Raw genomic sequence first — 6,632 nt, forward strand, 5'->3', positions numbered from 1 at the left:
GGGAAGGACTGCAGCCGTGAGCCAGGGCACTGCAAGGGCTGCAATGGAAAGGCAGTTTCCCGTGCCTTGCGACCGAGTATTGCTGCAGCACTTGGGAGTGAGTGCCGGTGGGAATTCTGAGTGCTGGGATTTGATCCTTGGCATCAGAGCTGCTTTTACATTTTTTTCCCCCCCATGTTCATTCAAACTAGCTTTTGTAAACATTTGTCTATATATTGGCTTTTATGTGCAGGAGCACTTAAGAGTTTGGCTGTGATTAACAAATTTTAGGAGAAGAAACTTGTTCCCTTTGAACAGTCACTAGCATCTAAGATGTATGAATTAACAAATTAGAATCCTATCCAGCAAAGCTCTGGTAAATTGTCCCTAAGAACAGCAGCCATGGCTTGTATGGGGTGGCCTAATTGTGGCCTTTCAGTTTCTGAAGGGAACATATGGGAAAGATGGAGAATGACTATTTCCCAGGGTCTGGGGTGTCAAGAGGCCCTGGCACAGGTTTCCTGGAGATGGTTGCCCTGTCCCTGGAAGTGTTCAAGGCCAGATTGGACAGGGCTTGGAGCAAACTGGTCTAGAGGAATGTGTTGCTGCCTATGGCAGGGAGGTTGGAATCAGATGATTTACAAGGTACTCTTCTAACCCAAACCATTCTCTGATTCTCTAAATGCAGATGAGTACTACAATAATAATAACAATTTTGAAACATTTTGGTGATTGTCATCAAGAAACAACATTCAAGAGGAAAACATTCTCAGCACAATGATGGTTTGTGCAATTATAATCTCTTCTACAAGGTCATGAAATTAAAATTTATGTTAATTACAGCCCATGGCAATGATTATGCTAACAAACTGTTCCACTAATTATATTTAGGTATTTAGATTGCATTTGTCAAAAAGTTTTATGCAAAGATTTGAATATTGCCTATATCTCATAAATAATAAAGACTATTAATGGAGATAATACATGCCTCAACCCACAATTACAGCAACATGTTTTAATTCAGTTGCTTAGCACACAAGTTTAAAAAATTAATTAGGAAACATAGATACTAATCAATTCTATGAGATTCTTATACAGGCTTATCTTTGTACTGTTTTTATTTTTTTTTTCTTTAAGTAAGATGGAAATTCAAGAAACAAAATGAAATATCTTCCTTTTCCATAATGGAAGTTTTTTTCAACAGGTATTACAGCTCTTTGAACCTCCCTCTGACCAAACTAGTATTGTACATATTGGGTTTTTACCTTCTGCCCATGAACCAGGGGATCCAGCCTGACCCTCAGTGTGCTCTCCTCATGTCACTTATAGACTCTTGAGCCAGCCCTAGGGGTGGCCCAGGCCCTCCACCACACACCCACTCTGGGTGGCTTTGGCCTCAAAAGTAGCATTTTCTTTGGCCAGCTGAGTATTACAACTTCATTATACATTTATTGAGAAAGACAAATGGAAACTATTGCACACAGCAGTTACTGCCACAAAAATTCTTGTCCTACAGTCCTATGTGGTTCTCTTAATCAGAATAATTCAACACCAGCGATGAATATTGGATAATATTTGAGGGAAGCAAATATTATCACCTTCACTATTATGAAGGATAATATTGCCATTGACAAGCCTGAGAAATGGGCTGACCACGAAGAACACCACCAAGTTCAAGAAGGGGAAGCCCTAAGTCCTGCTTCTGCAGAGGAACTCTACCAGACAGGCACCAGAGCATACTGGAGGCCACCTAGATGGGCTGGAATGATTTTGTCAGGAAAGGCTTTGGAAGTCCTGGAGAGCACCAAGGCCAACACAAGCCAAAATATGCACCCTTCTGGGACCCTGAGCTGCACTGAGAGTGCAGCCAGCAGGCCAAGGGAGGGGATCCTTCTCCTCTGCTCAGCACTGGTGAGCACCTCCAGGGCTGCCTCCAGTTTGGGGCTCCTCAGCTCAGAGGAATGCAGTGAAGGGCTGTGAAGATGATGATGGAGGGATGGAGCAACTCCACCGTGAGGGAAGGTGGAGGAAGATGGAACTATTGAGCCTGGAGAAGGCCTAGGGAGTTCTTTTCCAAGTCTATAAATACCTGAAGGGAGGGATCAAAGCAGATGGAGCCAGGCTCTTTTCAGTGGGCCCAGTGACACAACCAGAGAGTGGTCACAAACTGAAATACAGGAGGTTCCCTCTGATCTCCAGGAAACACTTTGTTATTGTGAGGGTGACTGAGCACTGGCATAGGTTGCCCAGGGTGGTTGTGAAGCTTCCTCCTTAAAGCAATTGAAAAACTGCTGAGACACAGTTTTCTTTTTCAAATTTGTTCACAAACTAAAAGAAAAGAAGAAAATGCAAAAAAAGTCCTTTTTGCTAACACTTAAGAAAACAGTAAAACTGGGGTAATTTTTAAAATAAATGTTTTTCTTCCATTGATACTTATTTCAGAAGGATATTGGTTTGGTACATTATTACCAAATTAAATACTTTTACTAGTCATTCCAGATAAGAAGATGCAACTGCAATTACATATCATGTTCTGCTTACGGAGTTTAGCAATATGACAAAGTAGATAATGCACACCTCTTTTCTTAAAAAATTAGTAACTGAATTTTTCATGAATAAGAAAGCTTACAAAGTTATATTATAATAATTTTTATTATTGCCTTTTACTGAGAAAATTTAATTAAAATCAGCAAACTCATAGAGAGGAAGAATAAATTGAAATACATCTGTTTTGTGCAATTAGCAAAGTCCTTTCCAAAAAAACCAAAACCCAAGCACCCAAAGACCACCAGCACAAAAGCTGTTTGTAGTGACAGTTAAGTTGACAAATGATTGTGAGCAGCATTTTACTTGGGCCAAATCAAGTGTAAACCCTCAGGATTAGCAAAATCCTTACAGAATTACAGAAGTAGCTATACCATGATAACATTTTATAAGGTATTTAATGGACATTTACAAAGCTGGGAAAGAAGGACAGAGAGTTAAAAGACTGCTCTCAAAAGTAAATAGTTTACATCTCATGTAATTTTATATCTATTTCCTGGCCTGGGGAATTTTCAGCAGAGTATAACTTTCAGGAAGAGTGAGTCACCTGTAGCCAAAATTAGGATCTGTTCCTAATTCTTTCACAGAAATTTTGGGGGATTTGAACACGCCCTGTAATACCTGCTCTGCTTGTGTGGCTGTAAAACGGCATTTAAAAAATAAAAAAAAATTCCTAACAAGGGTGCTCGAAGACATAATAATTCTTCTTCGTGAAGTACTATGACTTCTCCAAAGGAGCGGTGCTTTCCATGGTGAGTGTCAGATCAGTGATTTTGCCGTCCCAGGACAGGCAATGGCAGGAGCGGGCAGCGCCCGGTGTGTGCCGGCAGCGACCGCCCGGTGTCCCCCTTGCAGCGCGGAGCGCTCCGAGCGCCTCCAGCCGCGCTGCTCCGAGCGGGAAGGGATTCCCGGGAGCACAAGGCATGGGTGGCCGCTGGAAGTGTCCCGAGGGACCGCCGGCTGCAATTCCCACCTGAGAGGTCACTTGGCTGGCAATTCACCCCTGAGGGATCACCGGCTGCCAGAACGGCAGGTGAGTCAGCGCGGAGAAGTCTGCAGAGGGAACAGCGAGCTACAGCTAAAAGGTCTGTGCTGGAAGTTATTCCATGGCAGTTTCTCCTCTGCTGGGAGCAATGAGAGATGCAGCAGCTGCTCCTCCCTCAGCAGAGGAGTGTCCTGGGGGTTGCAGTTTAAGGACCCAGAGCCTCATTCCATAAAGGTGAAAAGCCAAAGAGCACAAGCCCTGCGCAGTGCAGGTTCCCTGCCAGAGCTGCTGTGCACTGCTCGCACAGGACAGAGCAGGCACGGGAGGGTGCAGGCGCTCTCTGCTGCCGAGTCCTGCCTCACAAGTGTCAGCAGAGAGCCAGAGACCAGGAATGGCGATCAGGCTCCCTGGCTTCTCTTCTTTGTTGCATCCCAGACTGTGGTATTGAAATGAAATTGTTCTTTGTGACAGGCTCCTCGAAGCTTTGTTCTCCACTTCAGATTCTTCTGCCTCCTGGAAAAGACTTGCTTCCCCTTTGCTTTGTGTTTATCTTCTGCTACACCTTGGCTGGTAAAAAAAGAATTACTGAACTTCTACTTTGAAGCAGAGAGACAAATCACCACGTCACCAGAACATGAGCCAACACATGCCCAGATGAGCAAGAAACACACCTGGACGTGTGCTGAAGGACTGTGGCCAGGAGTGGCCGGCTGCCTGCTGAGGTTCCGCACGGCACAGGGTGCCTCCCAGCCCCAAGCTGCCATCATTGCCAACTGAGGCTTCTTTGACTGTGCCAAGCGCCTCCTGCAAGCTGACACCAGGAACCTGGGCTGGTAAGTTTTGTTTTGCAGTGAAAATGGTTATCATTTTTGTTCAGGTTGCTGTGGCCGAGAGAAGGGTTCTGTGGAGAGGGAGCCATGTTTTGGAAGTTTTGTAGTCCCCTTGGCATGCCTTTTGCAACTAAATTGTGCTTGGTGCTCTGGGCTTTGTGGTTTTCAGACCCTAGCAGACAGTCGGCCACTCAGCACCACAGGCCCCTGAACACCAGTGCTGGCCCTTTTCCCTGGGAAACAAAACTCACCAGCCCAGGTTCCTGATATCACTTTGTAGGGGGCACTTGGCAGCCTGGCTTCTACCAGCCATTGTGTGGCCAGCAGGACTGGGGCCCTCCTGTCCCCCTGTTCTGGGCACTGCTGAGGCCAAACCTCTAAATCCTCAGGTTGTTTGTGGGATCCTCATGACAAAAAATACATTGAGGGACTGGAGTGTGTCCACAAAAGTGAACCGATCTGGGGAAGGGGCTGGAGAACAAGGAGCAGCTTAGGCATTGACAGAGCACGTACGGGGGAGACCTTCGAGGTTTCTTCCCCCAAGCGCAGGCGTGTTCTCATTCCCGAGCTGAGCTGAAAGGTGCGGACGTGGGAAGCCTGGCCTGCCTTGTGCAGAGACGAGCACAAACTGGGGCTGTGACCCGCGGTTCCGTGGCTCTGGTCCCTCCCGGGCGTGCGGGCCGGGATAAAGCGAGGCAGCCGGAATAAGGAGAAGGCGGGCGGGATGAGAAGAAGACGGCCGGGATGAGGAGAAGGCGGCTGGGATGAGGCGAGGCGGCCGGGATGAGGAGAAGGCGGCCGGGATGAGGAGAAGGAGGCCCGGATGAGGCGAAGCGGCCGGGATGAGAAGGCGCAGCCGGGATGAGAAGGCGCAGCCGGGATGAGAAGGCGGCCGGGTGTTGCCGGCAGCGGCCACCGGGGGGCGCCGTGGGTGCGGCTGGGCCGGCCCCGCTCCCCCCCCCGCCCCGTTGGTGTGACAACGGCACGCGCGGTTCCGCCTGAGGCCCCGCGCGGGACGGGCGGAGAGCCGGGAGCGACCCCGAGCGACGCCGGGAGCGACACGAGCAGGGCCTGGAAGGTGGGCGATGGGCGTGGAGTTTCACCGTTAGGAGTCTGCCCGAGCTGCTTTGAAGGCTGGAGCTCCTCTGCTCTAGGACAGGCTGGAGAGCTGGGGGTGTCCAGGGTGCGCAAGAGAACGCTCCAGGGAGAGCTTAGAGCCCCTTGCAGTGCCTACAGGGACTCCAAGAGAGCTGGAGAGGGACTTTGGAAAAAGGCCTGGAGTGGCAGGACAAGGGGAAATGGCTTCAAACTGCCCGAGGGCAGGGTCAGATGGGATATTGGGAAGGATTCCTTCCCTATGTGGGTGCTGAGACCCTGGCACAGGGTGCTCAGAGAGGCTGTGGGTGCCTCATCCCTGGCAGTGTCCAAGGCCAGGTTGGACAGGGCTTGGGGCAACCTGGGACAGTGCAAGGTGTCCCTGCCCGTGGCAGGAGGTTGGAAAATGATCTAAGATGATCTTTAAGGTCCCTTCCAGCCCAAACCATTCTGTGATTCAAGGAACAAGAAGGCCCTTTTCCAAGTGAAGTGTTATATCTCTTCTTGGCTCCCAGCTTGGAGTTGCCAGTTCTTCTGGAAGCAGGCCCGGCTGGTCAGCTGTGATGAGCCACGAGTTCTCAATGGGACGGGAGTGACATGTTCACAGAGAGGAAGGGCTGTAAACAGATCTTCAAGGCCAAGGTAAAAAAAGGCAAAGGATTTGGCAAAAGCCAAAGGAATTTGTTGTGTTAGTCAGTTTTCTGGTTGTTGAAATGACCCCAGGTCATTTTCAACATTTCTGGTTTTGGTTTGTTTTAGTGAAAATGAATGTGTTATCTCCAGCATATGCTTTGCAATGCATCTACATGTGTTCCCTTCTCTTTGTTGTATATCAGGTTATATTAACTGAAGGCAGAATGATAACACAGCAGTAAAACATTTAGAGGCATAGTTAGCCAGATTCAGGCATTTCTCACTCTGCTGTTGACTTTTCTGGTAACTGTAAGCAAGGCAACACCATCCAGTTACTCCACTTTTCCTCTCTGAGGAAGATTATCCCTTTTTTTCTCATTTTGAAAATAGCCTTAGATGAAAATGGTTGTGCATGTGGCAGGTAGGGTTCATTATTTTACCTTTCCCTTCTTCTGTCTGTCCCCTACTATTTTTTATTAATTATTTTGTCGCTGTTCACTGTTCAGTAGGTTTGAAGGAATTCTAATTGTTGAGATTATGGTTCTTTGAAGGCACACTTAGCCCAC

Source organism: Onychostruthus taczanowskii, unplaced genomic scaffold (assembly GCF_017590055.1).
Source record: "Onychostruthus taczanowskii isolate IOZ18803 unplaced genomic scaffold, ASM1759005v1 scaffold63, whole genome shotgun sequence".
Taxonomy (NCBI): domain Eukaryota; kingdom Metazoa; phylum Chordata; class Aves; order Passeriformes; family Passeridae; genus Onychostruthus; species Onychostruthus taczanowskii.